Source organism: Salvelinus namaycush, chromosome 37 (genome assembly GCF_016432855.1).
Source record: "Salvelinus namaycush isolate Seneca chromosome 37, SaNama_1.0, whole genome shotgun sequence".
NCBI classification, from domain to species: Eukaryota; Metazoa; Chordata; class Actinopteri; order Salmoniformes; family Salmonidae; genus Salvelinus; species Salvelinus namaycush.
Genome location: NC_052343.1, coordinates 21253912 through 21273038, shown reverse-complemented (window position 1 = coordinate 21273038; position 19127 = coordinate 21253912).

Sequence of the window (19127 nt, the reverse complement as noted above, 5' to 3'; positions counted from 1 at the left end):
GGGAGAGCGTGTCCCCACACTTCTCTATACCAATTCTACACACCTCTCCGATGGCCTCAATTGTACCATCCCACTTCTAACACCAATATAGCAAATTCAGAGGTAGCCCCAAATGGGACTTGAACCCTAGTCTAACAACTTTCAAGCCAACACCTTAACCATTACGGCAAGAGGTCTGAATCTCTTGATGAGGTTGCTAGGTGTTGGGTTAAGGTCGCTGCAATATGAACGGCAAACAGCATTCATTTCAACAGTGGCATTTAAGAACATGTCTGAATCTTTAAGAACCAAAGGCGAAACAGACACTGGCCAAACAATTAACCAAAGCAACGAAAGGCAACTCATCGATACAGGTATGTTGGAGCAACAAACATTAGATTTGATGACTATTCTGAATTAAATTTGTCCTGGAAACAAGGCACCTAACGGATAGAGTTTAACTTTTTAAATCAAATCTCTGGTAGGCCTATTGTAAGTAAATACATAGGCCTCCCATGGCATCATAAATGAAAAGTGATGACTAAATTGCAGTCCAGCCTAATTGTCAGTGGGGAAAAAAGGCCTACTATGTTTCCAAGTATTTGATCTTAGTTCACTCCATTGGAGGGCAGTGTTGAGCTATGAATACTTCTCTGCGTGTCCTCCGAAGTTGTGAATGGGCTGGGCTGTCACCATGAGAGATCAGTGGTAATCTAATAGACTTCCTTAGAGGTCAGGACAGATCCATTTAAACTCTGTTCTCACCTTCCTCCTCTCCTCACTGTCCTTTCTCTATCAGAGGTCAGGACAGATCCATTTAATCTCTCTCTCTCTCTCTCTCTCTCTCTCTCTCTCTCTCTGTCTCTGTCTCTGTCTCTGTCTCTCTCTCTGTCTCTGTCTCTGTCTCTGTCTCTGTCTCTGTCTCTGTCTCTGTCTCTCTCTCTCTCTCTGTCTCTCTCTGTCTCTCTCTGTCTCTCTCTGTCTCTCTCTGTCTCTCTCTGTCTCTGTCTCTGTCTCTGTCTCTGTCTCTGTCTCTGTCTCTCTCTCTCTCTCTCTGTCTCTCTCTCTCTCTCTCTCTCTCTCTCTCTCTCTCTCTCTCGGTCTCTCTCTCTCTCTCTCTCTCTCTCTCTCTCTCTCTCTCTCTCTCTCTCTCTCTCTCTGTCTCTCTCTCTGTCTCTGTCTCTCTGTCTCTCTCTCTGTCTCTCTCTCTCTCTCTCTCTCTCTCTCTCTCTCTCTCTCTCTCTCTCTCTCTCTCTCTCTCTCTCTCTCTCTCTCTCTCTCTCTCTCTCTCTCTCTCTCTCTCTCTCTCTCTCTCTCTCTCTCTCTCTCTCTCTCTCTCTCTCTGTCTCTGTCTCTCTCTCTCTCTGTCTCTCTCTCATCAGCTTTTGTCAAGGATACCAGGTGTTGTGTTTCAGGATGACATGTGTCATTCCAGAGCAAATGCTAACCTTCACGTTCCCTGTTCTAGCTTCAGTGACATTTCCATGCTTAACACACACGTCTTCTGAGAGCAAGGCAGGACCACCTCCCCTCCCACCACGGTTCACTGACACATACTTCTACAGAGGCAAAGTATTCTCACTGCTCAACCCAACAGAGACAAAGACAATTTCAGACAAAGAAAAGCAGAGCTTTTGGGGATGGGGAGACTGTCTCTGCATGTAAATGAGATTACTCAGTGCTCGATATGAGGACTCTGAGGAGGAGAGAACTAAAGAGTCTTAGGAGTGGTTTATTTAGTATAATAGAGGTATATAGCTTGTGATCTATGTTATTTTTTGTCCCTATTAAAGGAACGTATTAATGCTTAAGTGACATGGTTGTTTTACAGGATGGTACTCAAGCTTCAGCACTTGAATCAGGTCATAATATTGCTCTTTGGCTATAGACGTGAGTGGAAATATCAAGTGGCCCTGAATGATGAGTCTCACTATAGAGGCTGGGGCCGGGAGTCACATTAGAGATGATATTATGGTAACAATGCAATAACACATGACCTTAGCAACACCGGAGGCAATCAGAGACGCATGGCATGTCCCTCCCTCTCAGCCCGCTCGTCAGCCATGCCATCTCTGCTGCGTTACAGCCCTGATAGATACTGAGAGGGATGGGTAAGAAGAGAACAGACCAGAAATGAGGGGAAAGCAAACATGCAAGCATGTGTGTGACGCTCATCACTCTCCCCCTGGTCAGTTAGATGAATGTTTAATGCACAGACATCGACATCCCAAGTGCCTTCAGTAAAATCGCCGGACCTGTCTGACCATGATAACTGAGTGAGTGATTAGGAGGGGAATGCTGGTTAGCATGCTACTGAGGCTGCTCTCCTCTCTTTTTGTCTGCCCTGGTTCTGATGTAAATGCGAGGCCAACTCACCGCCCTAATGAAGGCGCTGTCCTCTCCTGTCACTGGGTGACATTGGGATCGCTCTCTCTATCTCTGACTCACACTACTAACTGCACAACCGTTTCTACTGCCCTCCCATGCCACCCTATGCCCCCCACCCATATTCAATCTGATTCATACATAGTCTATTGATTCTACAGATAAGGGGATGTGAAGTGTATGAGGTGTTGTAAGGGACTAGTTCCATCACAGATAATTGGAATGACCTTCACTTACATTTTAAGAGTGTCTTTTTTCTCTACCCCCACTTCCTGTTTTTGACTTATGGAATTAAAATTCACAGAGAATCTATTAGCTTCCCCAGAACTTTGCAGTTTGAGAGATTACAATGCCTCAATCCTGCATGATTGTCCCTGGTCAGAGCACATTTGATTAATGAGATGGCTTTTGGTTACTTCCCCAGGTTGGCCAGACAATGATAGTGTGAGAATCGCCTATGAGCTAAGAGCGAGAGGGAGAGACTTTGCAGTGGTCATCCCAGAAAGAGGGAAGCAGATTGGATTTCCTTTCTTCCGCTCCCACAAAGGTATGCAAGCACACCTTGTTGTGTTGTTTGTTAAGTGTTTTCTAACAAATCAAAACCCTCATAAATTGATAGCAGCCATCATATCATCGTTGGAATGATAAATGATCTAATGACTCATGATTACAACGTCTATATGTGAGGTCTGTATCTGCTCTCCTATCATAGTATGAGAGAGAACATATCAGCAAAATTCCAGAACCAAACTCTCCAGGATGGGTTTATACAGAATGTCATGGAATCTAGTTAAATGTAAATGAAGGCAGACATTAAGCCAGCATGTTAGTATTCACATTGTAATGTACATAGAGCTTTGAAATAAAGGAAAGAGTAAAGAGGAACATGTGACACCTGCCAAAATGTGCTGTGGAGTAATGAGCCTCGTCAGAGTGAGAAGGCTAACGGTCCCTCCAGACGTCACCTCCTTTATCCTCGTTCTAACTGAACGAGCCATGATTGATTAGCTCTCTCTGCCCATCCACTTTGGCAGAGAACACTCAAGCCTGGCGGATTCTCTTCATCATTTTCCCTCTGGGCACACCGCATAATGTCTGCCTACTGCTATCACTGTGAAGAAGATGGTTATAGGAAAACACAAAGGACTGGCTGATGATCCAGTGTGATAAATAGATGGAGATCTCCCTCCAGCCTTGTAATGACAGAGGGTCAAAACATGGAAGAGGCCCGCCCGGCCCCACACACCTACCTACTGTATATCTACAGGGCAGGCGTCCCCTGCCCCTGCACTGTACTGCAGGAGTTCTCAAACATCTACCACCAGCTGTTCCATATATTTGACTTATTCTATAGCTAGCACACCTGAAACAAATAGTAAACTAATCATCAAGCCCTTGACTAGGTGAATAAGGTGAGTTAGTTCCGGGGTCCTCGGGTCTCTGAGATTTAAACCACTGCTACTGTACTCTACAACCCACATAGTAATGATGAGAGATCCTCACATTACTCACTCCATCACATCTCCCCATCGTCACACACACAAATCCAGGACAATCTCTGAAATCCTGACATTTTTCTTCAGATAAACCTGTACTAATCTCTACAGTCTATACTGTACAGACGTGGCCAAAAGTTTTGAGAATGACACAAATATAAATTTTCACAAAGTCTACTGCCTCAGTGTCTTTAGATATTTTTGTCAGATGTTACTATAGAATACTGAAGTATAAATACAAGCATTTCATAAGTGTCAAAGGCTTTTATTGACAATTACATGAAGTTGATGCAAAGAGTCAATATTTGCAGTATTGACCCTTCATTTTCAAGACCTCTGCAATCCGCCCTGGCATGCTGTCAATTAACTTTTGGGACACATCCTGACTGATGGCAGCCCATTCTTGCATAATAAATGCTTGCAGTTTGTCAGAATTTATGGGTTTTTGTTTGTTCACCCGCCTCTTGAGGATTGACCACAGGTTCTCAATGGGATTAAGGTCTGGGGAGTTTCCTGGCCATGGACCCAAAATATCGATGTTTTGTTCCCCGAGCCACTTAGGTATCACTTTTGCCTTATGGCAAGGTGCTCCATCATGCTGGAAAAGGCATTGTTCGTCACCAAACTGTTCCTGGATGGTTGGGAGAAGTTGCTCTCGGAGGATGTGTTGGTACCATTCTTTATTCATGGCTGTGTTCTTAGGCAACATTGTGAGTGAGCCCACTCCCTTGGCTGGGAAGCAACCCCACACATGAATGGTCTCAAGATGCTTTACTGTTGGCATGACACAGAACTGATGGTAGCGCTCACCTTGTCTTCTCCGGACAAGTTTTTTTCCGGATGCCCCAAACAATCGGAAAGGGGATTCATCAGAGAAAATGACTTTACCCCAGTCCCCAGCAGTCCAATCCCTGTACCTTTTGCATCCCTGTACCTGTACCTGTCTCTGATGTTTTTCCTGGAGAGAAGTGGCTTCTTTGCTGCCCTTCTTGACGCCAGGCCATCCTCCAAAAGTCTTCGCCTCACTGTGCGTGCAGATGCACTCACACCTGCCTGCTGCCATTCCTGAGCAAGCTCTGTACTGGTGGTGCCCCGATCCCGCAGCTGAATCAACTTTAGGAGACGGTCCTGGCGCTTGCTGGACTTTCTTGGGCACCCTGAAGCCTTCTTCACAACAATTGAACCGCTCTCCTTGAAGTTCTTGATGATACGATAAATGGTTGATTTAGGTGCAATCTTACTGGCAGCAATATCCTTGCCTGTGAAGCCCTTTTTGTGCAAAGCAATGATGACGGCATGTGTTTCCTTGCAGGTAACCATGGTTGACAGAGGAGGAAGAATGATTCCAAGCACCACTCTCCTTTTGAAGCTTCCAGTCTGTTATTCGAACTCAATCAGCATGACAGAGTGATCTCCAGCCTTGTCCTCGTCAACACTCACACCTGTGTTAACGAGAGAATCACTGACATGATGTCAGCTGGTCCTTTTGTGGCAGGGCTGAAATGCAGTGGAAATGTTTTTTGGGGATTCAGTTCATTTGCATGGCAAAGAGGGATTTTGCAATTAATTGCAATTCATCTGATCACTCTTCATAACATTCTGGAGTATATGCAAATTGCCATCATACAAACTGAGGCAGCAGACTTTGTGAAAATTAATATTTGTGTCATTCTCAAAACTTTTGGCCACGACTGTACATCTAGAATCACCCTCATTTGTACATTTTCCAAGAAAACTGTCTTTGGAATCTCATCAAAGGATTTAGGAATTGTCTCCCGCTGTTTGTTACAGGTCCAGAAGAAAGCTCTGAGCGGAAAACCCGGTCTTAGTATTTCATATTTGATCAACCGCTGAGCTTTATTTTATGGTGCTGTGTATCTGTCAGTGTCTATAGGCACATTTCATTCAAAGCGAGTGGACTGTGAAACTAAACATTCACTCACCTGCACAGTGTGTGTATGTCTGTATGAGTGTGTGTGTGAATGTCTGTGTGTGTGTTCCACCCCTGTGCAGTATGCCCGTCATACCTCTATTTACTCCTGCAACCATATGTAGGAGGTCTGGACTGATGTTTAGAAAATAGTCATCCTCACTTAGCACTGTATTCATATTAAATATTAAATCCAATTTAAATACAAAATTGCCATATAAAATATTAACCGCAGTGTAAATATTTAATGTGAGCCCTTTACCATAGGCTGGTATTAATTACCAAGCAGTATGGGTTTTAATGGTCTTTACCCCAAGAGACGGTGTAGTAGACATTCTCATACTCAGACTGACCTGCAGGGGGAGACAAAGGTCTGCTGCGAGAGGCCTGCCTCAAAAGAGATGGATAGAGAGATTGAGACAGGGGAAAAAGAGAGAGAGACGTAAAGTGTAGAATAGGCTATGTGTGCATCTTTCTGTGTGTGTCTCTCTATGTGTGTTTGGCTCTCATAAATTATAACAATATTTGAATAGGTCTGAAACCCTTTAAAAAGGAACACGTTTGAGTAATACTCCATTTTTCTTTTAAATGTTTTAAATTTGACCTTTATTTAACCAGGTGGGCCAGTTGAGAAGAAGTTCTCATTTACAACAGCGACCTGGCCAAGATAGAGCAAAACAGTGCGACACAAACAACAACACAGAGTTACACATGGGATAAACAAATGCACAGTCAATAACACAATAGAAAAATCTATATACAGTGTGTGCAAATGTAGTAAGATTAGGGAGGTAAGGCAATAAGTAGGCCACAGTGGCGAAATAATAAATATTTTGAAATTAAACACTGGAGTGATAGATGTGCAGAAGATGAATGTGCAAGTAGAGATACCGGGGTGCAAAGGAGCAAAAAAGTAAATAACAATATGGGGATGAGGTAGTTGGGTGGGCTATTTACAGATGAGCTATGTACAGGTGCAATGATCGGTAAGCTGCTCTGACAGCTGATGCTTAAAGTTAGTGAGGGAGATATAAGTCTCCAGCTTCAGTGATTTTTGCAATTCGGCCCAGTCATTAGCAGCAGAGAACTGGAAGGAAAGGCGGCCAAAGAAGGATTTGGCTTTGGGGGTGACCAGTGAAATATACCTTCTGGAGCGTGTGCTACGGGTGGGTGCTGCTATGGTGACCAGTGAGCTGAAATAAGGCAGGGCTTTACCTAGCAAAGACTTATAGATGACCTGGAGCCAGTGGGTTTTGCGACGAATATGAAGCGAGGGTCAGCCAACGAGAGCATACAGGTCGCAGTGGTGGGTAGTATATGGGGCTTTGGTGACAAAACGGATGGCACTGTGATAGACTACATCCAATTTGCTGAGTAGAGTGTTGGAGGCTATTTTGTAAATGACATCGCCGAAGTCAAGGTTCGGTAGAATAGTCAGTTTTACGAGGGTATGTTTGGCAGCATGAGTGGAGGAGGCTTTGTTGCGAAATAGGAAGCCGATTCTAGATTTAATTTTGGATTGGAGATGCTTAATGTGAGTCTGGAAGGAGAGTTTACAGTCTAACCAGACACCTAGGTATTTGTAGTTGTCCACATATTCTAAGTCAGAACCGTCCAGAATAGTGATGCTAGACGGGCGGGTGGGTGCGGGCAGCGATCGGTTGAAGAGCATGCATTTAGTTTTACTTGCATTTAAGAGCAGTTGAAGGCCATGGAAGGAGTGTTGTATGGCATTGAAGCTCGTCTGGAGGTTTGTTAACACAGTGTCCAAAGAAGGGCCAGAGGTATACAGAATGGTGTCGTCTGCGTATAGGGGGATCAGAGAATCACCAGCAGCAAGAGCGACATCATTGATGCATACAGAGAAAAGAGTCGGCCCGAGATTTGGACCCTGTGGCACCCCTATAGAGACTGCCAGAGGTCCGGACTACAGGCCTCCCGATTTGACACACTGAACTCTATCTGAGAAGTAGTTGGTGAACCAGGTGAGGCAGTCATTTGAGAAACCAAGGCTGTTGAGTCTGCCGATAAGAATGCGGTGATTGACAGAGTCGAAAGCCTTGGCCAGGTCAATGAATACGGCTGTACAGTATTGGCTTTTATCGATGGCGGTTATGATATCATTTAGGACCTTGAGCGTGGCTGAGGTGCACCCATGACCAGCTTGGAAACCAGATTGCATAGCGGAGAAGTTACGGTGGGATTCGAAATGGTCGGTGATCTGTTTGTTAACTTGGCTTTCAAAGACTTTAGAAAGGCAGGGTAGGATAGATATTGGTCTGTAACAGTTTGGGTCTAGAGTGCCACCCCCTTTGAAGATGGGGATGACCGCGGCAGCTTTCCAAACTTTAGGGATCTCAGACGATACGAAAGAGAGGTTGAACAGGCTAGTAATAGGGGTTGCAACAATTCCAGTGGATACTTTTAGAAAGAGAGTGTCCAGATTGTCTAGCCCAGCTGATTTGTAGGGGTCCAGATTTTGCAGCTCTTTCAGAACATCAGCCATCTGGATCTGGGTGAAGGAGAAATGGGGGAGGTTTGGGTAAGTTGCTGTGGGGGGTTCAGAGCTGTTGACTGGGGTAGCGGTAGCCAGGTGGAAAGCATGGCCAGCTGTAGAAAAATGCTTATTGAAATGATCAGTTATCGTGGATTCATCAGTGGTGACAGTGTTTCCTAGCCTCAGTGCAGTGGGCAGCTGGGAGTAGGTGCTCTTATTCTCCATGGACATTTCAGTGTCCCAGAACTTTTTGGAGTTTGTGCTACAGGATGCACATTTCTGTTTGAAAAAGCTCGCCTTTGCTTTCCTAATTGCCTGTGTGTATTGGTTCCTAACTTCCCTGAAAAGTTGCATATCGCGGGGGCTATTCGATGCTAATGCAGTATGCCACAGGATGTTTTTGTGGTGGTCAAGGGCAGTCAGGTCTGGAGTGAACCAAGGGCTATATCTGTTCTTAGTTCTACATTTTTTGAATGGGGCATGCTTATTTAAGATGGTGAGGAAAGCACTTTTAAAGGATAACCAGGCATCCTCTACTGACGGAATGAGGTCAATATCCTTCCAGGATACCCTGGCCAGGTCAATTAGAAAGGCCTGCTCGCTGAAGTGTTTTAGGGAGCATTTGAGAGTGAGGAGGGGTGGTCGTTTGACTGCGGACCCATTACGTACGCAGGCAATGAGACAGTGATCGCTGAGATCCTGGTTGAAGACAACAGAGGTCTATTTAGAGAGCAGGTTGGTCAGGATGATATCTATGAGGGTGCCCGTGTTTACGGATTTAGGGTTGTACCTGGTAGGTTCCATGATTATTTGTGTGAGATTTAGGGCATCTAGTTTAGATTGTAGGACGACCGGGGTGTTAAGCATATCCCAGTTTAGGTACAAACAGTAGAAATTCTGAAGATAGATGGGGGGCAATTAATTCACATATGGTGTCCAGGGCACAGCTGGGGTCTGAGGGGGGGTCTATAACAAGAGGCAACAGTGAGAGACTTATTTCTGGAAAGGTGGATTTTTAAAAGTAGAAGCTTGAACAGTTTGGGCACAGACCTGGGTAGCATGACAGAACTCTGCAGGCTATCTCTGCTGTAGATTGCAACTCCACCACCTTTGGCAGTTCTATCTTTGCGGAAAATGTTGTAGTTGGGGATGGAAATTTCCGAATTTTTGGTGGCCTTCCTAAGCCAGGATTTAAACATGGCTAGGACATCAGGGTTGGTGGAGTGTGCTAAAGCAGTGAATAAAACAAACTTAGGGAGGAGGCTTCTGATGATAGCATCCATGAAACCAAGGCTTTTACGGTTACAGAATTCAACAAATGATAGCGCCTGGGGAATAGGAGTGGAACTGGGGGCTACAGGGCCTGGGTTAACGTCTACATCACCAGAGGAACAGAGGAGGAGTAGGATAAAGGTATGGCTAAAGGCTATAAGAACTGGTCGTCTAGTGCGTTGGGGACAGAGAATAAAAGGAGCAGATTTCTGGGCATGGTAGAATAGATTCAAGGTATAATGTACAGACAAGGGTATGGTAGGATGTGAGTACAGTGGAGGTAAACCTAGGCATTGAGTGACGATGAGAGAGGTTTCGTCTCTGGAGGGACAAGTTAAGCCAGGTGAGGTCTCTGCATGTGTGTGGGGTGGGACGAAAGAGCTATCTAAGGCATTTTGAGCGGGACTGAAGGCTCTACAGTGAAATAAAACTGTAAAAACTAGCCAAGACAGCAGTAGACAAGGCATATTGAGATTAGAGAGAGGCATAAAGCAATCATGGATGTTGATCAGGAGAGCTAAGACAACAACAGGTAAATGGCGATGAATGGGCTGAGCGGGTCAGTTAGGACCTGAGTTCGAGGCTGGGGCCGACAGGTAAACAAAATGAGGTACCATGTTATTGAAACAGTCCAGGGGGCATCAGCTGTGTAGCCGAGTGATCATAGGGTCAAAAGAGCAGCAATAGGTGAGTCAGGGTGCTGTTCGGTAGTCACTACTACGCAAGGCGAGCAGGGGACACAGCATTCAGAAAAGCTAACGGGTCGGGGCTAGTAGATGGTTCTTCGGCGACATCGTAACAGAATAGCCTGTTGAGACCACATCGGGCAATCACGTCAGCAGTCCAGTCATGATGGATCGGCGGGGCTCCATGTCGACAATAAAGGGTCCAGGCCAATTGGCAAAGGAGGTATTGTAGCCCTAGAATTAGCAGGTATATGGGCCTAGCTCAAGGCTAGCTCAAGGCTAGCTGGTGCTTGCTTCGGGACAGAGGCGTTAGCTAACAGTAACCACTTGTTTGCAGCTAGCTAGCTGCGATGATCCGGAGTAATGATCCGGTGTAATGATCCAGAGCGGCAGGAATCCGGTGATATGGTAGAGAGAAGCAGTCCGATATGCTCTGGGTTGATATCGCGCTGTGCAGACTGGCAGGTGTTGTCTGAGCTAAGGCTGGCTGATGACGGGGAAAAAGGCGAGGACCGCTAGCCGTGGCTAACAAATCTAGTAGCTAGTTAGCTGGCTAGCTCCTGATGGAAGTTCCAGTTATAAGGAATAAAAATAGCAGAATCGTACCACATTGGGTGAGGCGGGTTGCAGGAAAGTATATTTAGTTTGTAGATAGAAAGTGAGATTAAGATACATACGAAAAAGACCGGCTATTTACACAGGATAAGACAAAGACAGCTACACACCTCCTACTGCAGCGCCATCTTGGAAAATGGAAAAAGTTCTCATGTGGTTTGTGAAGAAACAGAGATGAAAAAGGGAACTGTCTTAGAGAAGGCGATCCAATGACTAGGAGGTCTGCTCTACAATCAGTATGGGGCAGGGTTACACTGTGAGTCTCTCATCAAACCTACCTGCACCGGTAATCTGCACTTTATTTTCTGAGGAGAGAAGTGCCTGACTTACCTCTTTTGTGTCTGTTTCTTGGATTTCGTGTCTAATCGTCAGTACACACTAACCGGTCTTATTCCAAGAGCCCTCACCCATCCTCTGTCCTTCACAGCCTGTCTACCCCCATATCCCCAACATGCTACATGCATATAACTACATCTATGAAATGAAGCAGTCCAGTGCTGTTCTCTCTGGAAGCTTTGTGATAGCTCTCTCACCGTTATGTAATTCGCCCCTTCCTATGGAAATGTATGCAGATCTGACATACCATCATCCCAGTGGATTTCTATTCAACAAAGCAGTTTCAACCTACATGACTATCCACAGCCATCTCAGCCAATATTATTCTCTCACCTCATATCATCCTACCACACATCTCCTAACTCTTCAAGACTCTAACCCATGATTTAACCTATTAAAAAAACATTTATATCACTCCACCTCTGATAGGCCTCATATCTGTGAGACAAGATTAAGAGAAAGAGAGGCATAAGAGTTCTATGAAGGATGAACTTGGGGAAACACAGAGAGCAAGAGGGGGGCAGAGAAAGAGAGAGAAGTAAGTGAACAAAATAGCTTTACAGAGTGACTATAAGAAGGAGGAGAGAGAGATAAAGAGAGAGAGAGAGAGAGAAAGAGAGAGAGAGAAGAGTAAGAGATGCACGGGCACGCAGCTCTTCAGAGGAGAAGAAGAGAGGCACATTAATCATTGGGAGACATCTGTTCATTCCGCCGCTTTAGAATTCTGTCAAAGAGCTGCTCGGAGTCAGACGGACTCCACCCATCTGCCCAGGCAGCTAGTGCAGAAAGAGAATAACCTGTCTCCTGTTAAGCATGGACAGACACATCAGAGCCATGTGCTCCTCCAAGCGCTGCCTTTAATCTGACTTGATTTAATTCTCATTTAGAGAGAACAAAAAGGGAGACAGAGGCACAGGGACGATGAGAGAAGAATATAATATGTAGTACATCACTGATCTGTCTCGTGTGTGTGTGTGTGTGTGTGTGTGTGTGTGTGTGTGTGTGTGTGTGTGTGTGTGTGTGTGTGTGTGTGTGTGTGTGTGTGTGTGTGTGTGTGTGTGTGTGTGTGTGTGTGTGTGTGTGTGTGTGTGTGTGTGTGTGTGTATTTAATTCTGTCTGGTTTGTTTATGGTGTGGACTCTTACATCTCACCAATAAATATAATTCACAATGCATTTATAGGAGCACACAGGCACGCACATACACATGAACACACGCGCACCCATGCGCCTGAGCACGTGCACACACGCGCACACACACACACACACACACACACACACACACACACACACACACACACACACACACACACACACACACACACACACACACACACACACACACACACACACACACACACACACACACACACATAGCCCCATCAACACCTCAACATTTTGTATACACTGAAGCCCCTATAAATCTATCTTATCTGGCCACACTGGACTTATTTACCCATGGCCCTTTTCAGGAGCGCCATAACATTCTCAGTGGGAGTATCAAATCAAATCTGAATTTGGCCTGAAGGAAAAGCACACCTGCAAAATTGCTGTCCTCCCCGTGGCAACAGAGCAGAGCTCAAGATGAATGAGTAGAAGTAGAGGCTTGGCTTAGCTTGGCTTTCTCAGGTCTGGAGATACTGCAGGAGTGTAGGGAGCTTTGGAGGAGAGAGAGAGAGGGTTACAAGAGAGAGAAGGCTGTTTCTCCCTCTTTCTACAATTTATCAAATTACAGTCTTTCTTGTATTGTGTAATAGCAGTCTATAAAACTAGGATAGCGTTTTTTTATTTACTGGGAAGCAACTCAAATGTTGTCTATTAGTAAAATACAGAAATATGTTAAATGTAGAGTTGTGCCAATGTTTTAACTCATCTGTTTGGATCATGGTCAAAGGTCTGTACTGAGATAATGATGGCAATCCACAGACCTGAGTAGACTATTACACTACATATTGTGTACTGGGACATTAAAACAGTCATATGGACATGTGGTCTCACACTAAAACCATTACTCATGGTTGCATCTCCTGCTATCCTTATACATTTCAGTAAACATGCTATTTCTCATCCTCTATAAACAAGTACTTGTTATATCCTTAGCTCTCTCTCTCTCTCTCTCTCTGCACTACAGATAAACTAATGCCACACTAAGATGATTTTCTGAGCTATGTTGGGGAAAGACCATTACTCTCAGGGTGAGTGGAGAAAGTGGTGAATAGAGAAGTGTTAATTTTAAACTTAAGTGGTATATGTCAAAGGAGCTGGTATTATACTGCAAAAGACACACTAGAAACAACACCACCAAAACTTCCCCTTCAGGGTGGTGTCAGGCTAGGGTGAGCACAGAGCAGTGGAGGCTCCTCAGAGGAGGAAGGGGAGGACCACCGTCCTCAGTGAATTTCATAAAAATAAAAACAGTGAAATATTTAAAAAGTCATCGTTTTTAGAAACAACTATACTACATATACTACATTGATTAAAACACGACAGTAGCCTCAACAGCACTCTGTAGGGTAGCACCATGGTGTAGCCGGAGGACAGATAATTTCTGTCCTCCTCTGGGTACATTGACTTCAATACAAAACCTAGGAGGCTTGTGGTTCTCACCCCCTTCCATAGACTTACACAGTAATTATGACAACTTCCAGAGGATATCCTCCAAACTATCAGAGATTTTTCAGCATGAACTGACATGTTGTCCACCAAATCAAAGGATCAGAGAATGAATCTAGCACTGAAAGCATTAGCTACAGCTAGCTAGCACTGCACTGCATAAAATGTGGTTGACCCCATAAGAGCGAGAAAGACAATAGTTGAACAGTTTTAAACAAATGAATTCCTTCAAAAATGAAGGAGAAGCAAGTGAGAGAGAGATAGCTATATTTTGTATTTTTGTTCACTTTCACTTAGTTTGCTAGAAAATGCAGCTAGCTAGCTAGTTTAGCCTACTCAAACACTCGGCTCAAACAGAGAAGGATGCTATGTTACCTAGCTGGCTATGGCTAAGTCAAGGTTAGCTTTTGGTTGTATTAATTTATTGCCACCAGGGCCCACCGGTGTAACTGCTAAACTGCTTGCTACACTGTACTTCATGATTGTAGTGGGTTTACTAATGCGTTAGTTCTAGTAGCTATGGTGTTGACTTGACATTAGCTAATATTGTGACAACGATGTAGGCTGTGTGTAGTGGTTAGCTTTTATAATATGAAGGTTTGGCTTGGTAAGGTTTTTTCACCTGGTCACAGACAGCTGATGTGTTGTGCACTGAAGTACACAAGAGAAGGGAAAAGGTGAGTGGAGGAGAGACGGAATTATACAACGATCTTTATACAACGATCTGGCTGCTATGAAAGTGAACTGCTTTTGAGTGTGATCAGGGGTTTATTCATTCTGCCGATTCTGTTGAAAAACATTTTTTTACGGAAGCAAACGAAACTGAACGGGGATAAACATAGCTGAATTTGTCCATTAGAAACTCTCGTTTGCAACTGTTGGACTAATGGTTACACCCTAGATCAGCTAGATGCAGGCAAGATTGTGCAAGGCGGTATTGAATGTGTCAATGTCTGTCACCTTGAATATTCAAATTTCTCTCGACCTGTGCACCTACGTTGTAAACTTTCATTCATAGGCTAGGTTGTAGCAACCTCATGATGGGTTAAGGAAAATTTGAGTATCATGTAGTAAGTAGCCTAAACCTATCGATGTTACATTGAGCTGGGTGAATGGAATATGAATGACAGTCATTCAATATGCTTTAATAGAAATAAGGCCATGCTCATAAAAAAAAGTATGGTCCTCCCTCATCTTAAAAGGCACCGACCGCCACTGGCATAGAGAACACTGTCACTCTATGATCAACACTTCTAAAATTGTATAAGTAAAGAAGTAGTATGAAACAATCTAGAAAGAAGCAGCAACAAAAATATACCCTCTATTGCATTACGTTCACATTCTATAGTCATGTAAGCCATAAATTGTATCAACATCAATAGGAATGACTGAAGGACATTGGTTAATGTGCTGAACTGATCTGCATTATAGCAGAAATAATTTAACTTGATTTCAGTGCACTCAGAATCGCAATGTTCTGTCTGTAAAAATGTATTTCTCTAGCGTGTCTGTAAAGGAAACAGAAAGTTACAGTAAACACAGCACCAAAAAAATCAGGTTGACATATTACAGGTTTAGTAATGCCATCAGGTTTGTGTCAAGAAAAACAACAGTGAATAGCATAATGTACAGATTTGATTTTCATACTATCACTATCATCTGAGAGAGGAGAGAAGATTGGGCCCGATCATGTACGTCTTGCGTTGCTTGTAGTGCTCTGAGATGTACATCTTCTCCATGTGATTGTTGTTCTGGTTCTACTTCACCAACACCCTGTCCTGGTTGCTGAGGAGGTTGTCCTTGTCGTAGTACCGCCTCACTTCATAGGGCAGGTTCTCTGCACCGTGGGAATGGAGGTTACCGTAGGTGTAGTAGGTGTACAGGTTTTGGTCTTTCAGTTTGGGGAGTAACAGTTTATAGTTCTTGAACATATGGAACCCGTATGCTCCCTCCCTGGGGTCACAGAGAGACACCATGTTGTTGTCGATGCAGGTCTGGACGTAACAGAGGAGTAGTTTGAGGCCGTGGCGAGAGGGTGGGGTCCCTCCAGCTCTTCGGTCGTGTCCAATGTTCTCAAAGCCGAGGCCAGAGCGATGGCCAATAGCAGCAGCAGGATGCATCTCAGGACACTGATGTGATTGGCCATGCTGAACACCAGTTAAGGGTTATCTATGACAAGTGATTACATGTAAAAGTTTATACATTCTTCCTAAACATTGTGACAAAATCAGCTTATCATACATAAAATGGATAACATTTGATTATCGACAAAACTGTAGATATTTCCCCAAAAATTTCCATCTGTTTTTTATCCAGCACTAAAATGTATCAATTGCTCTAGTAAGTTCACTAGAATCTCCTTAGGTCTCTGCTCAAAGGCTGTGGTATAAGGCTGTGTTGGTTGCAATGTTGCACCTGACCCTTACTGTGGCAGAGTAAGACCGGGATCAGGGCTCATGTTTACAGAGCATGCATATGTTAACTGTATGAGAAAAAGACCTGGGTTCAAATACTATATAAAATCTTTCAGATATTATGAGAGTTTGCTTAAGCCTTCCTAGATTGCTGGGTGGGCAGGGTTTGCACTTTTGCGGCTACTCTATTGGTTCCATTGCGCCAAGCAAGCTCAATCAAGCACATCTAAAGTATTTGAAATTATTTCTAATAGCATTTGAACCCAGGTCTATTAAGAAGAGTTGAAAATCAAGGCCAGCTCTTGTGACAGCTGTCTACATCGGCATATACTGTTTCTCACAGGATGCAGCCGCAAACGTTACAGGACTTCCTCTTTCACTTCTACTGATAAACATTCTCTATATGAAAGGACTCAAGGGGTTAACGCTAGAGGTCGACCGATTATGATTTTTCAACGCCGATACCGATACCGATTATTGGAGGACCAAAAAAAGCCGATACCGATTAATCGGACAATTTTTTTATTTTATTTGTGATAATGACAATTACATTAATACTGAATGAACACTTATTTTAACATAATATAATACATCAATAAAATCAATTTAGCTTCAAATAAATAATGAAACATGTTCAATTTGATTTAAATAATGCAAAAAAAAGTGTTGGAGAAGAAAGTAAAAGTTCAATATGTGCCATGTAAGAAAGCTAACGTTTAAGTTCCTTGCTCAGAACATGAGAACATATGAAAGCTGGTGGTTCCTTTTAACATGAGTCTTCAATATTCCCAGGTAAAAAGTTTTAGGATGTAGTTATTATAGGAATTATATGACTATTTCTCTCTATACGATTTGTATTTCATATACCTTTGACTATTGGATGTTCTTATAGGCACTTTAGTATTGCCAGTGTAACAGTATAGCTTCCATCCCTCTCCTCGCCGCTACCTGGACTCGAACCAGGAACACATCGACAACAGCCACCCTCGAAGCAGCGTTACCCATGCAGAGCAAGGGGAACAACTACTCCAAGTCTCAGAGCGAGTGACGTTTGAAACGCTATTAGCGCGTACCACGCTAACTAGCTAGCCATTTCACATCGGTTACACCAGCCTAATCTCGGGAGTTGATAGGCTTGAAGTCATAAACAGCGCAATGTTTGAAGCATTGCGAAGAGCTGCTGGCAAAACGCACAAAAGTGCTGTTTGAGTGAATGCTTACGAGCCTGCTGGTGCCTACCATCGCTCAGTCAGACTGCTCTATCAAATCATAGACTTAATTATAACATAATAACACACAGAAATACGAGCCTTAGGTCATTAATATGGTCGAATCCGGAAACTATCATCTCGAAAACAAAACGTTTATTCTTTCATTGAAATACGGAACCGTTACGTATTTTATCTAAAGGATGGCATCCATAAATCTAAATATTCCTGTTACATTGCACAACCTTCAATGTTATGTCATAATTACGTAAAATTCTGGCAAATTAGTTCGCAATGAGCCAGGCGGCCCAAACTGTTGCATATACCCTGACTCTGCGTGCAATGATCGCAAGAGAAGTGACACAATTTCACCTGGTTAATATTGCCTGCTAACCTGCATTTCTTTTAGTTAAATATGCAGGTTTAAAAATATATACTTCTGTGTATTGTTTTTAAGAAAGGCATTGATGTTTATGGTTAGGTACACATTGGAGCAACGACAGTACTTTTTCGCGAATGCGCACTGCATCGATTATATGCAACGCAGGACACGCTAGATAAACTAGTAATATCATCAACCATGTGTAGTTATAACTAGTGATTATGATTGATTGATTGATTGTTTTTTATAAGATAAGTTTAATGCTAGCTAGCAACTTACCTTGGCTTCTTACTGCATTCGCGTAACAGGCAGGCGCCTCGTGAGGCAGGTGGTTAGAGCATTGGACTAGTTAATCGTAAGGTTGCAAGATTGAATCCCTGAGTTGACAAGGTAAAAATCTGTCGTTCTGCCCCTGAACAAGGCAGTTAACCCACCGTTCCTAGGCCGTCATTGAAAATAAGAATGTGTTCTTAACTGACTTGCCTAGTTAAAAAAATGACCGATGACCGATTTGGCGTCCAAAATGACCGATTTCCGATTGTTATGAAAACTTGAAATCGGCCCTAATTAATCGTTCATTGCGATGAATCAGTCGACCTCTAGGTAACGCAGAGAGAGTGAGAAGAGTAGATACAGAGTAGCCTAGTGTGTAGAAACAGAGTAGCCTAGTGTGTATAGTACTGTATGACTGTGTCCATGAAAAGAGTAAAAAGCCATTCTGAGGATTACAGGTTTTCATGAGTGACATTTCATTCTGTTACTGTATAATCACTCCCATTCTCCAGGTGCCATACTCCATTTTGTCTAACACCTTCAAAGGCCTGGAGGAATTATACACTACTGGCAAAGTACCATTCTACGGGATTAGAATTAACTTTGTGAATATCGCGTTTTATACAGCCCCGTGTTTGTATTTGTGTTTGTTTGCCTTGATAATAGGCCTCCTAATTTGCATTTTATTTATTAATAAATAAACAAATGTGTTAGTGTGGATAACAGTGAGACTGGATAACACATAACAACCTGGCTGCTAGTAGCATTCTACTTTCCCCTGGGGACAGAGAACATGACTGGGGTTGGTGAGTGAGCCCCTCTGTCATTAAGTAATCACTGCATGCTAACCTGCACTGCCTTGTGTACTGGAATCTACGTATGGTCTCCTTGCAGACATTTGTATTGCTATCGTGTTTACTTTATTAATAAAATATCTTGTGTTTCTCTCTATTATTACATTTTGACACAAAGCTGAATGAATATCCCAAAGGGACGAAGTGAGAGTGTGAACAAGGGAGAGAGAGAGGGGGAGAGAGGGGAGA